This window comes from Myotis lucifugus, unplaced genomic scaffold (genome assembly GCF_000147115.1).
Source record: "Myotis lucifugus unplaced genomic scaffold, Myoluc2.0 scaffold_185, whole genome shotgun sequence".
NCBI lineage: Eukaryota > Metazoa > Chordata > Mammalia > Chiroptera > Vespertilionidae > Myotis > Myotis lucifugus.
The window spans coordinates 285,686-302,073 of NW_005871233.1; the positions used below are offsets into that span (position 1 = coordinate 285,686).

At 42.5% G+C, this 16,388-nt stretch overlaps 1 protein-coding gene across 1 annotated transcript in view; it reads left to right on the top strand.

Annotated features, from left to right (window-relative positions):
- Positions 1–16,388, top strand: part of ZNF570 (zinc finger protein 570) — a 103,753-nt gene that overhangs the window by 19,392 nt on the left and 67,973 nt on the right. Inside the window, exon 2 of the mRNA XM_023760592.1 lies at positions 8,674–8,823. The gene's annotated coding sequence lies outside the window, so the exon portion shown is untranslated. The remainder of the gene's footprint in view (positions 1–8,673; positions 8,824–16,388) is intronic.

Consider the following 16,388-nt stretch of genomic DNA (forward strand, 5'->3'; position numbering starts at 1 on the left):
ATATCGAACAGGAGTGGTGAGAGTGGGCATCCCTGTCTTGTTCCTATTCTTAGGGGAATGGTTTTAGTTTTTGCCCATTGATTATGATGTTGGCTGTGGGTTTGTCATATATGGCTTTTATTATGTTGAGGTATGTTCCTCCTATTCCCACCTTGCTGAGAGTTTTTATCAAAAATGGGTGTTGGATTTTGTCAAATGCTTTTTCTGCATCAATTGATATGACTGTGTGTTTTTTTTCTTTCAATTTGTTTATGTGATGTATTATGTTTATTGATTTGTGGATATTGTACCATCCTTGCATCCCTGGGATAAATCCAACTTGGTCATGGTGTATGATCTTTCTGATGTACTGCTGGATCCGATTTGCTAGGATTTTGTTGAGGATTTTGGCATCTATGTTCATGAGGGATATTGGCCTGTAATTCTCTTTCATTATGTTCTCTTTGTCTGGTTTTGGTATTAGGGTGATCCTGGCTTCATAGAATGAGCTTGGAAGTGTTCCTTCCTCTTGAATTTTTTGGACTAGTCTGAGGAGGATAAGTTTTAGTTCTTCCTTGAATGTTTGGTAAAACTCCCCTGTGAAGCCGTCTGGTCCTGGGCTTTTGTTTGCTAGGAGCTTTTTGATGACTGCTTCAATTTCTTCCATAGTTATTGGCCTATTGAGATTTTTAGATTCTTCCTGATTAAGTTTTGGAAGGTTGTATTTTTCTAGGAATATGTCCATTTCCTCCAGGTTGTCTAGTTTTTTGGAGTAGAGTTGTTCATAGTAATTTCTAACAATCCTTTGTATTTCTGTGGGATCTGTTGTTATTTCTCCTCTTTCATTTCTGATTTTGTTTATTTGGGTCCTCTCTCTTTGCTTCTTAGTGAGCCTGGCTAGGGATTCATCAATCTTGTTTATCCTTTCAAAGAACCAGCTCTTGGTTTTGTTGATCTTTTGTATTGTTTTTTTTGGTCTCTATGTCATTTATCTCTGCTCTGATCTTTATTATTTCCTTCCTTCTGCTGACACTGGGCTTTTCTTGTTGCTCTCTTTCTAACTCTTTGAGTAGTAGGGTTAGGTGATTTATTCTCATTGTTTCTTGTTTCTTGCAGTAGGCTTGTAGAGCTGTGAACTTCCCTCTCAAGATTGCTTTCGCTGTGTCCCATAGGTTTTGGATTGTGTTTTCATTGTTGTTTGTTTCCATGATGTTTTTTATTTCTTCTTTGATGTTTTTGGTAACCCAGTCATTGTTTAATAGTGTGCTATTTAGTCTCCATGTGTTTGATTTTTTTGGATTGTTTTTATTGTAGTTGATTTCCAGTTTTATGCCATTGTGATCTGAGAAGATGCTTGATATGATTTCAATTTTCTTGAATTTGAAGAGACTTTGTCTGTGACCCAATATATGGTCTGTCTTTGAAAATGACCCATGTGCACTTGAGAAGAATGTATATTCTGTGGCTTTGGGATGAAATGTTCTGAAGAGGTCAATTAATTCCATCTGATCTAGTGAGTCATTTAGGACTGATGTTTCTTTGCTCATTTTTTGTTTAGAGAATTTGTCTAATGGTGATAATGGGGTGTTAAAGTCCCCTACTATGATTGTATTGCTGTCAATCTCTCCCTTGATCTCTTCCAGAAGATTTCTTATGTATTTGGGTGCTCCTATATTGGGTGCGTATATGTTTACCAGAGTTATTTCTTCTTGTTGGATTGCTCCCTTTAGTATTTTGAAATGGCCTTCTTTATCTCTTTTTATGTCCTTCAATTTGAGATCTAATTTGTCATATATAAGTATTGCTACCCCGGCTTTTTTTTCACTTCCATTCGCCTGAAAAACCTTTTCCCATCCCTTCACCATCAGTCTGTGTTCGTCTTTTTTTCTGAGGTGGGTTTCCTGTAGACAGCAGATATATGGGTTATGTTTTCTTATCGACTCAGTTACCCTATGTCTTTTGATTGGGGCATTTAATCCATTTACATTTAAAGTTATTATTGATAGATACTTGTTAGTCGCCACTTTTATTCTTTACCCCTGTGTTCCTTCTTTGTTTCCTATTTTTTCTTTTTACAACAGACCCTTTAGCATTTCTTGCATTGCTGGTTTGGTGGTAATAAACTCCCGTAGTCCATTTTTGTCTGTGAAGCACCTGATTTCACCCTCAATTTTGATTGATAGCCTTGCTGGGTACAGTATTCTTGGGTTCAGACCCTTCCTTTGCATGACTTTATGTATTTCATTCCATTCCCTTCTCGCCTGATGTGTTTCTGTTGAGAAATCAGTCCCTAGTCTGATGGGGGCTCCTTTGTAGGTGACTTTCTGTCTCTCTCTGGCTGCTTTTAAAATTCTTGCTTTGTCGTTGGTGTTTGCCAATTTAAGTATAATGTGCCTTGGCATTGGTCTTTTGGGGTTCATTTTGTTTGGGACTCTGTGAGCTTCTTGGATTTGTGTGAGTTTTTTCTTCCCTATATCAGGGAAGTTTTCTGTCATTATTTTTTCAAATAGGTTTTCTATTCCTTGCTCAGTTTCCTCTCCTTCTGGCACCCCTATTATGTGGATGTTGTTTCGTTTCGTATTGTCCCAGAGTTCTCTCAGGCTCTCCTCCTGCTTTTTAATTTTTTTTTTCTGGAAGCTACTCTGCTTGGGTATTTTTTCCTACCTTGTCTGCTGGGAGCCTGTCCATCCTTGCTGCTTGACACAGTCGCTGCAGAGAAGAAATGTCTGCACAGCATATGTTTCAAGGGACCTGGCGTATATAGCATGCTGTTCTTAATATGTTTGCTCCCCTTAGTGCTATGTGTTTTAACCAAGGTCACCTCTCCGAGAAAGGTTGTTTCCCCAGGTAGGGATTTTTCCCTGAAGTTAGGGAGGGAATAAAACCCCTTAACTAAGTGCCAGGCGGGTAGTTAATCACTTTAACTATGAACAATCACACTTAAGCTACATAATCTTTACTCCCTGGAATGGAGATAAGAAACGCCCTAACCTTTGGAATAGAAATGGGCAGGATTAAAATCAACTGGTATAAATACAGATGTAACAAGACAATAGAAGACAGAACCTGGCTACAGAACCTGGCTGGAGAACCTAGAGACAGGAACCTGGCTAGGAGGAACCTGGCTATGATGATCACCTGAACGCTGCCTCCATGTCATTCATTCCTTCTTCGTCGACTCTGTCCACACCTATGGGGAACCCCTGGACCTGCTGGGGTAGGACCCCAACAAGGGGGCAATGGGGGATAAGGACACATATGTAATACCTTAATCAATAAAGAAATAAATAAATAAATAAATAAATAAATAAATAAAAGATATTGAAAAAGACATACAAAATGAAAAAATATCCTGTGTTCATGGATTGGAAGAATCAACATAGTTAAAATGGGCATATTACCCAAAGCAATATACAAATTTAATGCAATCTCCATCAAAATCCCAATGTCAGTTTTTAAAGAAATAGAACAAGAAATCATCAGATTTCTATGAAACCACAAAAGTCCCTGAATAGCCAAAGCAATCCTGAGAAAAAAGAATGAAGCTGGAGGTATCACACTACCTGACTTCACATTATACTACAGAGATATGATAATCAAAACAGAATATTAGCAGAGAAATGGACACACAGATCAATGGAACAGAACAGAGAGCCCAGCTGTAAAACCACATGTATAAGGACAGTTAATTTTCAACAAAGGAGCCAGAAACACACAATGGTGTAAAGATAGTCTCTCCAATAAGAGGTGCTGGGAAAACTGGAAAGCCACATGCAAATGAATGAAACTCTATTACAATTTGTCCCCATGTACAAAAATTAATTCAAAATTGATCAAAGCCTAAATATAAGACCTGAAACAATAAGCTACATAGAAAAAAATCTAGGTACCAAACTTGTGGACCTTGGCCATATGAACTTGATCCCAAAGGCAAGGGAAGTAAAAGCAAAAATAAATGAATGGACCTATATCAAACTAAAAAGCTTCTGACAACAAAACAAAGAGATAGCCAACAAGATGAGCGATATTTGCAAACAGTAGCTCCGACAAAGGTTTAATTGCCAAAATATATAAAGAACTCCTAAAACTCAACACCAAACAACCCAATCAAAAAGTGGGCAGAAGACCTGAAAATACACCTCTCCCAAGAAGACATACGAACAGCCGATTGATATATGAAAAGATGTTCAACCTCACTGGCTATTAGGGAAATGCAAATCAAAACTACAATGAGATACCACCTCACACCTGTTAGAGTGGCCATTATCAACAAGACACGCAATAACAAGTGTGGGAGAGATTGTGGAATGAAGGAAACCCTCATTCACTGCTGGTGGGAATGTAGACTGGTACAACCACTGTGGAAAGAAGTCTGTAGATTCCTCAAAAAATTGAGAATAGAGCTACCATATGACCCACCAATCCCTCTCCTGGGTATATGCCTAAAAACCTCAAAATCATGTATTTGCAAAGATATGCACCCTTATGTTCATTTTAGCATTACTCGCAGTGGCCAAGACATGGAAACAACCAAAGTTGATAAAGAAGATGTGGTACATATACACAGCCCGCACTGGCCCTAGTGCGCCCCTTTCTCAACCCGCACCCGCTATGTCACTTGGGGAATTGGGGTCTGCATCTGCGATCTCGGTGGTCGGAAGGCGGCTCCGGCCCGGGCCGCGAAGACGGAGGACAGAAGGCGGCTTCGGCTGGAGCGAAGGCCTGGGTCCCGGGTGCCGGAGGAAAACCGGTGCAGGCAGCCAGGAGAAGGGAAGGCCTATTGCACGAATCTCTTCGTGCAACAGGCCTCTAGTTGAAATATAAAAGGGAAAGCACATTCAAAAAATTCTCTTATACACACTATCCCATGGCCACACTCAGTCACAGACAAATATCTAACAAATACAGTAACATCACGCCACATGCTGTCTTTAATACGCCACGCTCGCGGCCTCAGGGAACCACCCTTAGGGGCATGGCCCTGCCGAGCATCCTCCTCCAACACAGACACGGGTCTGCAGGCCCCTACTCCCACCCAGCACAGTCCCGGACTCAGAGCTCGCAGCCTCCCGAGGACTCACCGAGACCGCAGACGCAGACCCCAATTCCACATCTCAACGCCGCCCAAGTGGCACAGCGGGTGCGGGCTGAGAAAGGGGCGCACTAGGGCCAGCGCGGGCGGTGGACGACTGCAGCACACACCTCGCCTCGGGCCCTTAGACAAAGGACAATACTTCCCAGAGCCCCACGCGCCTCACTCCGGCCGGACTGTCCTATCTGTTTACAAATATTAATAACCAACCGCGGCGTTTATAGGCGCCCCGATCTGCGGAAGAGGCTCAGTGTAAGTTTGACGAAAGCAGCTTCCCTTGGCCCTGGCACTGGGAGTCTGTGGGAGTACAACTTGAGGCTGAGAAGATTCTGAAACGGGCCGCAGCTTTCCGGGACCAGACTACATTTCCCAGAGGCCCTTGCGGCCCAAGTCAATGTATGCAAAATGTCACTTTAACTGGATCTTCGGATTCCTGGGGTTATGGTGTTTGGCCCAATAGGAAGCACCGTTCAGTGGGTTCAGTTCCGACTGGTGTGGGCTCCACCCAGGCCGGTGGGCGGGATGAGACCAGCCAGTCTGAGCCTGGAGCTTCTGGCAGCAGAGAAAAAGAGTTGCTTTGTGTGACTGTGTGTTGAAAATGTTGGCAGTGGTTTTGTGGAAGAGAGTTAATGGGGTGGAGAGATTCTGAGGTCCAGTAACTTTTGGGGTCGTGGGATTTACGACCATTTGTGTGACCATGGTCCTTATCTTGTGACCCTTTTATTGTGATCCTGCAGCTTTGTGAGAGACAGTATGTTGTCAATTCTTTGGGTTTCTGCTCTTCTGACTGACGCCCTGTTGCAATATTGAAATTTATAAGGTTAAGTAAATAAACCAGAGTCACCAAAATATTAAATGGAAGAAATTATAATAGAGACTTGTGAGTCTATATTGATAAAATACCCATGCTTTTTTACTCATATTCAGTGTGTGTTTTATGGACAAAGGTGATACAGGTAATTTAGGAAGGCCTTGTTGAAGAAAGTAAGACAGTGAGCCATTGCCCTAGCCCATTTGCTCAGTGGTTAGAGCGTGGGCTGGTGGGAAGGGTCTCCGGTTGGATCCGGTCAAGGGCAGATACCTCAGTTGCAAGCTGGATCTCCTGCCCTTGTTTCTCTCAATCTCTCCACCCCTCCCCTTTCCTCCCTCCCTTCCACTTTCTCTAAAAATCAATGGGGGGGGGGGGGGCATATCCTCGGGTGAGGATTAACAACAAAAAGACAGTGATTCATCAAATGAAAATTCATGTCAAGAATTCATAGTCTCACCAACAGGAGTGTAAAGTATAAGCGGGATACTAGAGGAGTAACCAGGATCCAAAACTCAAAATCTAGCAAACCAGACTATGTCTCGCCTGCCCTAACAACCTGATTCTTTTTCAGCATTTTATATGGTGGGTTCCACTCTGACTTCAAAAGGATTAAAAAACAATTGGCAGTGAAAGTTGAAGACTCACTGGAATAATTTTGAAGTAGATACTAAAATGGAGAAAATATATATAAAAACACTAGCCTATCCTTTCGTGTTATGATGTGTTGACAAAGAGAGACTACAGAATGCTGAATATCAGGAACTTGTAGTCTTTAAAGGTATCAGAGGCTTCAGGCTACACAAAGCCCAAAGGACTATGTTATCTCTAGGATGCAGTAGAAAATAGTCTTCCTTTCATTAGATGATAATTGGCACTGTTTCAGTGTGAATCTGTGTGTGGGAAGGGACAAGAGACTCCCAGTAAAACCTATGTAGAGATAACAGTCCTCCGAATACCTTTTGCGTATTTGTGTCACATGTCTTTACCAACAGTATATTTTTTTCTGTCTACTATAAGAATTGTTTTTTCTAATTGTTTTGTTAATAGATGAGAAAAGAACAGAGCTGGTTGTTTCATTTTTTTTTATACTTTGTAAAATTGTCTCTTCTTTTATTTCTGTTAAGCTTTGCTTTATATATTTTTAAGCTGTCTTATTGGGTGATACATTTTTAGAGTTGAATGGCTTCCTATTAGATTGATACAACAGGAAATGGAATTTACCATTTATTTAGAATACCACTTTTATTTCTTAGTCTATTTTGAAGTACCCAGTACTATCGCTTTACCATTCTTCTTTTGGCTAATGCATGCTTTATCTCTTCTACCTTTTAATTTTAATATTTCTAACTGTCTCTTATTAATCACATAATTTTTAAAAATAATGACAACCTTCTTTAACTTGACGTATTTTGTGACTTTACATTTAATGTAGTTGGATTTTGGTCTGCCACCTTAGAATTTGTTCTCTTTTTGACCCAGCTTTTTTTATTATTAATTTAACTTTTTATTTTGAGGTAATACTAGATTTGCATGCAGTTGTAAGAAGTAATTCAGAGATCCCACGTACCCTTTATCCATTTCCCCCAATGGTAACATTTTACAAAACGATATACAATATCACAACTGGGTATTAATATTGATACAGTCAACATTTAGAATATTTTTATTATTACAAGGATTCTTTATGTTGTCCTTTTATAGTTACATCCACTAACCTCCTCACTCTCTCTCTCCCCCAAACACCCTCCATAAGGCCTAGCAACCCTAATCTGTTCCCCATCTCTATAATTTTATCTTTAAAGAATATTATATAAATCAAATCACACAGTATTTAATTTTGGTATAGGTTTTTTCACTCAGCATAATTCCCTGAAGATTCATATGTGTTGTTACATGTATAAGTAGTTCATTCATTTTATTCCATGTGAATACACCACAGTTTGTTTAGCCATTCACTTATTGAAAAACAGATGTGTAAGTTTTCAACTTTTGGCTATTACTGCTATATGCATTCATGTACAGTTTTTTGTGGGAATGAAATTTAAATTTCTTTTGGATAAACACCTAGGAAAATTTTACAAGGAATTTGTCAATTTATAACCCCCCCCCCCAAAAAAAATCTATCTTGTATTTTGATTGAATATAAAGATCAATTTGGGGAGAACTGACATCTTTAAAATGGTGAATCTCATAATCCATAAACATGTCTCCATTTATTTAGATCTTTAATTTCTTTCAGCAATATTTTGTAGTTTTTAATGTACAGGTCATAAAATATTTTGCCAGATTTAGCCCTGAGTATTTCAGAGTTTGATGCTATTATAAGTGATATTTTTGAAAGTTTCAATTTCCAATTGTTTATTGCCAGTATATAAAAATACAACTGCTTTTTGATCTTGTAGCCTGTTACCTTGCTAAAAGATCATTGCTATATCTACTAGAGTTTTGGAAGTTCTGTCGAATAGTCTACATAGATGATCATGTCATTTGTGACAAAAAGACAGTGGTAGCTATTCTTACCTATTGTTGCTAATCTGCAAGTACAGGATGGACCCCCCAACCCAAAATTTGGTTGGAATGTTGAGACTGATGACCACACACACACACACACACACACACACACACACACACACCAAGAGGATATGAAAAGTTTAACTACTCACACAATGAATCTTTGTAGGAAAAGTGGGGCAGGCTTCCCCAGAAAGTCTGCAAATGATTAAGAGCAAGGACAGGAAATTGGCATGGAATTCTTATGTCAGAGGCTTTCATGGTTTACATTTCCTCCTAGAGCCAAAGGAAGGAGCACCTGTGATTGCCCAGATGTGGAGCACAAGAGGAAGAAGAAGAGTGAAGCTTAAAAGCCAGAAGCAGCCCTAGCTGTTTGGCTCAGTGGATAGAGCATCGGCCTGCAGACTGAAGGGTCCCGGGTTCGATTCCGGTCAGTGGCATGTACCTTGGTTGTGGGCACATCCCCAGTGGGAGGTGTGCAGGAGGCGGCTGATAGATGTTTCTCTCTCATCAATGTTTCTGACTCTCTATCCCTCTCTCTTCCTCTCTGTAAAAAATCAATTATATATATATATATATATATATATATATATATATATATATATATACATATAATTTTTTTTAAAGCCAGAAGCAGCTGCTCCTGCTGCACCTGGCACTGTTAGTATGCTCCTTAAGCATGTGGACCTGGTTACCTCTTTTGCAAAGTGGCAGCTGAGAAGACCTGGAGCTTGCCAGGGCAGATGAAAAGCCCAAAGGAGTCAATACTGAGAACAACAATCATATTCATTTGAAGGTGGCAGGCAGGATGCTTCTGAAGTACAGTTTAAGATTAAGAAGCATACACCACTTAGTAAACTAAAAAAAGCATATTGTGAACTGCAGGATTTGTCAAGGAGACAGATCAGATTTTGATTTAATGGGTAGCTAATCAATGAAATAGACACACCTGCACAGTTGGAATGGAGGATGAAGACACAGTTGGTGTGGTCCAGCAGCAGAAGAGAGGTGTCTGCTAAAAATGAAACCTGCTATTTACTCCACAACTGTGTTTCTCCAGACCAAGAAAACATTCTCATTTAGAAAACCACTATTTTGCCCTACCCAACTCGGCTCAGTGGATAGAGTGTCAGCCTGCAGACTAAAGCAGCGGTCACTAACCTTTCAGACCTCACTAACCACCAGTGGTCCATGGACCACCAATTGGCAACTGCTGCACCAAAGGTTTCCTTAAACCAGCAGTCGCCAACCTTTCAGACCTCATGGACCACCAGTGGTCCATGGATCACCAGTTGGCAACCGCTGGACTGAAGGGTCCCAGGTTTGATTCTGGTCAAGGGCACGTACCTTGGTTGTAGGCTCCTCCCCAGCCTGGGCCCTGGTCAGGGTGCATGCAGGAGGCAACCAATCAATGTGTTTCCCTCACATCAATATTTCTGTCTTTCCCTGTCTCTTCCACTCTCTCTAAAATCAATGGGAAAATATCCTCAGGTGAGGATTAAAATAATTTATAATAATAGAAGCATAATATGCTAATTAGACTGGACAGCCAAACAACCTTCCAGATGTCCTTTCGGACAACCTTCCAGAGCAGTGGTTCTCAACCTTCCTAAAGCCGCGACCCTATAATACAGTTCCTCATGTTGTGGTGACCCCCAATTTCATTGTTACAAATTGAACATAATTAAAGCATAGTGATTTATTCACCAAAACAATATGTAATTATATATGTGTTTTCCGATGGTCTTAGTAATAATAATAAAAGAAAAACACCATTTGGTTTCACCACATCCTAATTACTATAGTATAGGTTTTTTATATATATCTATGACTGTTGAGATATTTATTGATTTTTTACCGAGAGGAAGGGAGAGGGATAGAGTGTAAAAACATCGATGGAGAGAGAAACATTGGATCAGCTGCCTCCTGCAACCTCCCTACTGGGGCGTATGCTCGCAACCGAGGGATATGCCTATGACCAGAATCGAACCTGGGACCTTCAGTCTGCAGGGCCGACGCTCTATCCACTGAGCTAAACAGGTTAGGGCTACAGTATAGTTTTATATTCTACTAGAGGCCTGATGCACAAAATTTGTGCAAGAGTAGGCCTTCCTTCCCCCAGCTGCCGGCACCAGCTTTCCTCTGGCCACTGGGAGGCACCCGGGACCCGGGCTTCCCTGGCAGCCCTGGCTTTGTCTGGAAGGTCATCTGGAAGGACGTCTGATCTAATTAGCATATTATGCTTTTATTATTATAGATAATTTTCCCCTTCGCCATTTTATTGTACAAAATGTAACTGGTATATATACACAAGCATATTGCATTAAAAACAAACAAACAAACAAACAAAAAAACTAGCCCTAACTGGTTTGGCTCAGTGGATAGAGCATTGGCCTGTGAACTGAAAGGTCCCGGGTTTTATTCCGGTCAAGGGGATGTACCTTGGTAGAGGCACATCCCCAGTAGGAGGTGTGCAGGAGACAGCTGATTGATGTTTCTCTTTCATTGATGTTTCTAACTCTCTATTGCTCTCCCTTCCTCTCTGTAAAAAAATCAATAAAATATATTAACAAAAAACACACACACTAAATAGCCAAGGCTATGTTTTGATCCACATCAAATGGAGATGAGATAGGGGAAAATAATTAGTCCTGTGAAAATACCCACTTTCTCCATCAGTGGCATGCACATTCAGCTCTTACCTTTATATTCCAGTAAGTTATTTTGCTCTCAATGTTTAAGGAAAAAGAACAACAAAAACTCTTGCATACCTTATTTGATTGGAGAGTTTTAATACTTTTCATTCATCATTATTAAGCCAAGAACAATTTTATAACTTTTATATACATAGCTGCTACATGTAGGGCAGTCTGTCTTTAAGTAGGTGTTGAGTGCAAGTTCCTCAGCCAGGGACTTGATCCCTCTGGGTGCAGGGAATTGGAAGAATACATGAGTGACAGTAGGTAAGTGGGACATGCTTTATTACAAACAAAGCAGCCAAAAACTGGCTGATCAGTGGCACTTATATACATGCTCAAACAAAAGAGGCCTCATGCCAATTAGTGACGTCGTGCTTCATTAACATAAGCAGGTTATATAAGGGTGTGCTTGCACAGTATATATAGTGCTACTGCTGAGTCATTGCCCTCACCCATGTGTAGGGAAAGGGGTGTTTTAACATAGTAATACTGCTGTGTCAGTGCCTGCATGCGTCCATTTGCCGAGTGGGCCTTTAACCTCCGGCGTACTTTGGTCAGAGCTCCTACACCAGTGGTTCTCAAGCTTCCTAATGCCGCGACCCTTTAATACAGTTCCTCATGTTGTGGTGATCCCCAACCATAAAATTATTTTTTGCTACTTCATAACTGTAATTTTGCTACTGTTATGAATTGTAATGTAAATATCTGATATGCAGGATGTATTTTCATTGTTACAAATTGAACATAATTAAAGCATAGTGATTAATCACAAAAACAATATGTAAATATATGTGTTTTCCGATGATCTTAGGCGACCCCTGTGAAAGTGGTCGTGACCCACAGTTTGAGAACCACTGCCCTACACTCTACCCCTTATGCCGGCTGGTTTCTACAGGGTACCCTGGCCCATACGCCAGCTCCTTGAACACAGAGGCCACAGAGCAATACAAACTACAACTTGTTATGACTAGTACTCCTGCCCCAATAGCAAAACTCAAAAATGCCCAGAACCATGCTCCTGACAGTCCATCCCACCAGTCATGGGAAAGGGCTTGTATGGCCTGCACTTCCCTATCTCTTGCAGGGCACTGGTTACATTTTCTTGATTATTAGGCACATGTGTACAGCATTCTACATGTAGGATGGCACAAGTGCCTCCTTGTGCAGCAGTTAACAAACCAAGTGCCATCCTATTCTGCAGTACCACTTTGCACATCTGCGTGGTTTCATCCATCATTAAGGTAAGGGCTTGCCGGGTCTGATTCAAGGCTTTAGCTGTATGCTCTGCTAAGGCTGTAACTTCTAACTCTACCTTAATTGCTCCTCCTGCAGGAAGGAATGCAGCTAAGGGCTTAAAATCACCAGAGAGTCCATTTAACTTGATGCCACCAGTAGTATACTGAGTCCCAGTTAAGGGGACTCTCTTCTAAAGTCTTAAGGGATATCACCTGGGGATATAGGGCCTACCTCAGGTACATCATCCCGACCAATTTGCAGGGAGGTAGGGCCAGCCATACCTTTCACACACCCATAGGTATCCTGGGATCATCATATCTACAGGTTTTGTGCCAGTATAATGCTTTCTATTCCATCGCTTCTGGATTTCAACAATAGTAGTGATGTTACAGCACAACTCTGGAGGCAGCCAGCCGACAATGCTATTCTTATCCCATTTCTGCTGCTCCACACACATGTCTGTGGGTTCTCTTTATTCTACGTGTTCCCCTAACAACCACCCCCATTCATTCCAAACTGCATAACTGATAAAGTGGGGAGTATTGCCATGGTCCCGCCAGATCAGAGTCTCAATGGCTCGGTGCATAGGGTCCCATGAGATGTTGCTGAAGTCTTGAGCAGCTAACCATGTCCAATTGGCAGCGGTGGCCAGATGGATGCGCCATGGAAATCTGCCAGCCCTTCGGGGGAATTTCTGTGCATACCCAACAATGAGATATATTGTGCACTCGCGCATAGGTATGCGCCCATGACACTACACTGTTAGCCAAACTCACCATGAGACAAAAGAGAAACTGAGACATCATAATGAGTTCATGACCTTCCAGCAAGATACAAGCAACTGTGTCTCCTCTACACAGTACTGTGGCTGGAATCAGAGGACAACCGGGCCAGTGATACCAAATGGGATCTCCCTCCTTCATAGGGGCCCGGTTTCACAGGGGAAGTTATGGAAACTCTGGGCACTGGCAGAGGGCAGTAGCATAAGTCCCCTTTACAGTTCCCTTTCCGTGTTTTCCGGCTTGGACTTGCAATTACTAGCCAGGGCTGGATCAAGAGGTGCAACTGTGACTTGTAGTCATACCCGCTTCCCCAAGGGGATAGGAGGGCTACCAAGGGCTCTTCCCCAGTCCATGGCCAGGTCCACACTGTCTCTTCCCCATCTGCCAAGGGGGCAGGTGTCGGCAGCAGCAAAGTTCCAGATGGGTGTACCTTAGGTTGCAACAGTTTATCTGCTGTGTTCACCTGCACATGCAGTGTCTGAGGATACCTCCACATCATTATACCTAAGGGGGAGGCACCTGTCTTCCTGGGATGCTTATTTGGCAATCTGATGGCAATATCCAATCCCAATCATCTAGCTCAGTGGTCGGCAAACTGCGGCTTGGCAAACCACGGCTCACGAGCCACTTGCGGCTCTTTGGCCCCTTCAGTGTGGCTCTTCCACAAAATACTGGCTCTTCCACAAAATACCGACTTCTGCGCATGGGCCACAAAGTTTCAATTGCACTGTACGTGTGCACCCGCATGTGGTATTTTGTGGAAGAGCCACACTGAAGGGGCCAAACAGCCACATGTGGCTCTCGAGCCGCTGTTTGCTGACCATGAATCTAGCTCAACCTTTTAGGCTAGGTGGGTCCACCCTAGGCGGAGCTTGTCTTTCAACCAGCCATTATACCGTTCAATCATCCCAGCAACTTGGGAACAATATGAAGAGTGAAATTGCCAAGCTATGTACCTCCTTCCCTGTGAAATGGGTTCCATTATCACTTGCTATGCTAATGGGTTGCCCAAAGGTGGGCCCCCAAGTGTTCAAATCCTTGGACAACTTTCCCTTGGGTGGGTCTCTCTTGCAGGTTAAGCAAAGAGGAGGTCGGTGGCAGTGTCCACATCCATCAGGACATACATAAAACCCTGGTCTGGAGGGAGAGTCCCAATGAAATTCACCTGGAATATTGCAGAGAGGCCCCCTTCTGAGGACATGGCTGTTCTTCCCCTGAAGACCATATCAATGGGGGTGTGCCTGAGCACAGGTGGGGACAACCTCATACTGCAGTGAGGGCTTCTCCTATGGATAGGGCTAGGCCCCAATGCTTAGCCACCTGCATCATTGTCCGTGGTCCCATGTGCCCCAATTTCCCATAGAGCCACCATACCCAATCTTCGGCTGAAGTTACTACCTCCTGTACCCTTGCCAAGGCATCTGCCTCATCATTCAGTGGCCAATGGCCACTCAAATGGTATATTGTTGCCTCTTAGTAAGTCCCTACTTCCCATATATCCTTCCACATTTTCTGTTCCCACACGGGGCGATGTCCTATCAACCACTGCTGCTTGTGCCACTGGAACCACCACAAAGTCAAGCCTTCAAAGACAGCCCAACTGTCTGTTCCAATGGCCACAGGGCCAGGCTCCTTTGTCAAAACCATCCACACTGCTTGCAATTCAATCCATTGGCTACCATGCCCAGTACTAGAATCGAAACATAATTCATCTGTATCTAAATGGACAGCCACTGCTGTCTGTGTAGGTTTCCCCTGTTGCAAAATTTACCAGGTGACTGGAAAACACACAATAGGTACTCAGAAGATTCAGCAAAAACCCTTTATTCAAAGCAGCACTGCTGGCTCAAGGGTTTCGAAGATCCAAAGCCTGAACACCTAATACAATGAGATTACTCCTTATATATTCCTAAATTCTTTGTTTCCTAACTTCTGGGCTTTTGTGGCAGGCTTTCACAGCCCTATCGAAGTCAGTTAGAATGGGGAAGTAAGATTACATCTAAAGGCCTGGCCTGGGTGGCGCCAGTGACCTCCCCTCTGGCTAAGCTATTAAATTCTAGGTTTATGGCCCTTGTAAACTGGGAGTATTTAGGAAAACAGATTAATACTTAAGGAAGGGGCAGTGACTTAATTATAGGCTAACAAAAATGTGTATCAGAATACTGGTTATTGGCACAGATTCAGATTGCTAGCCCCACCCCCACCCCATTGTCTTATATTCCCCATTATTCCCCCATCTTGATCCTCAAGCTGATTCTTAGCCTTGGGAATTCAATAGAAGACTCAAAGCTAGGGAGTAGAGTGTTCAGCAGCTCAAGTCTTTTTCATTTTTACCACCCAAGGGATTGTAATGGCAGTCCAGAGATCTGGTCTGGAGTAACATCTGGGGCTTCAGGGCTTATGGATTCTATCTCTATTAGCTGTTCTAAAACCTGTTGGCTTTCTTAGAGGAAGGGAGAGGGAGTCTACACAGGTTTCTGCATTTCCAGCTCCTGAGCAGTTGGAGTGGTGAGAAGCATGTCTCAGGGTCCCATCTATTTCTCTTCCAGTTGGCCCATCATCCTTGCTCTGCTCATGTCTGTCTAACTGCCTAACACATACCCTCAAGGATCTTGGCTCTGAATTCTTTCAGGGAAAGCGGGTATCGGTGGGCTCCTTTTAACTGCTTCAATGCTGTGGAGGGACGAAGTTTTCTTTTAGAGCCAAGAGATCCTTGCTTTCTGTCAGAGGGACGATGAGGCCTGGGCACAGAAGGAGGTGGGCTTGTGACCTGGCAGAGACAAACTGCATTATAAAATGTAGCATTATTGAACAATTAGAACAGCAAGAATTACAACAAATGGTCTGGTGGAAGGGAAAAGAAAACATTTCAGTTCTAATAATTTCCATTGAAATAGATTTTTTCTCCTTAAAATCACCCTTATTTTAAGAGCCATATTAAGACCAATTCATCTATTGCATTAAGTCTGGTTTCAATTTGGCCTGATCATTTGCATAAACACAACAATGATGGTAACTGCCCGCCTTTGCCAGAATTTCATGACAGTCTCAATGTGCCCCTTAGGGCAAAGAAGCCAAACCTTCCAGCTGCCATCAGACCTGCCTGCAATATCTGCTGGGTTAGGTGAATTCCTCACCAAGATCTGTACCTACAGCAGCTCCCCCTGTGCCTGCACTCTATGCTTCAAGGCACATCTCAGCAGCCCTCCTACTCATCAAAGCCTGGAGTGCATGGAGGTTCCACAGGGATGCAGAGGCACCCTCATTGCTCCCCTTCC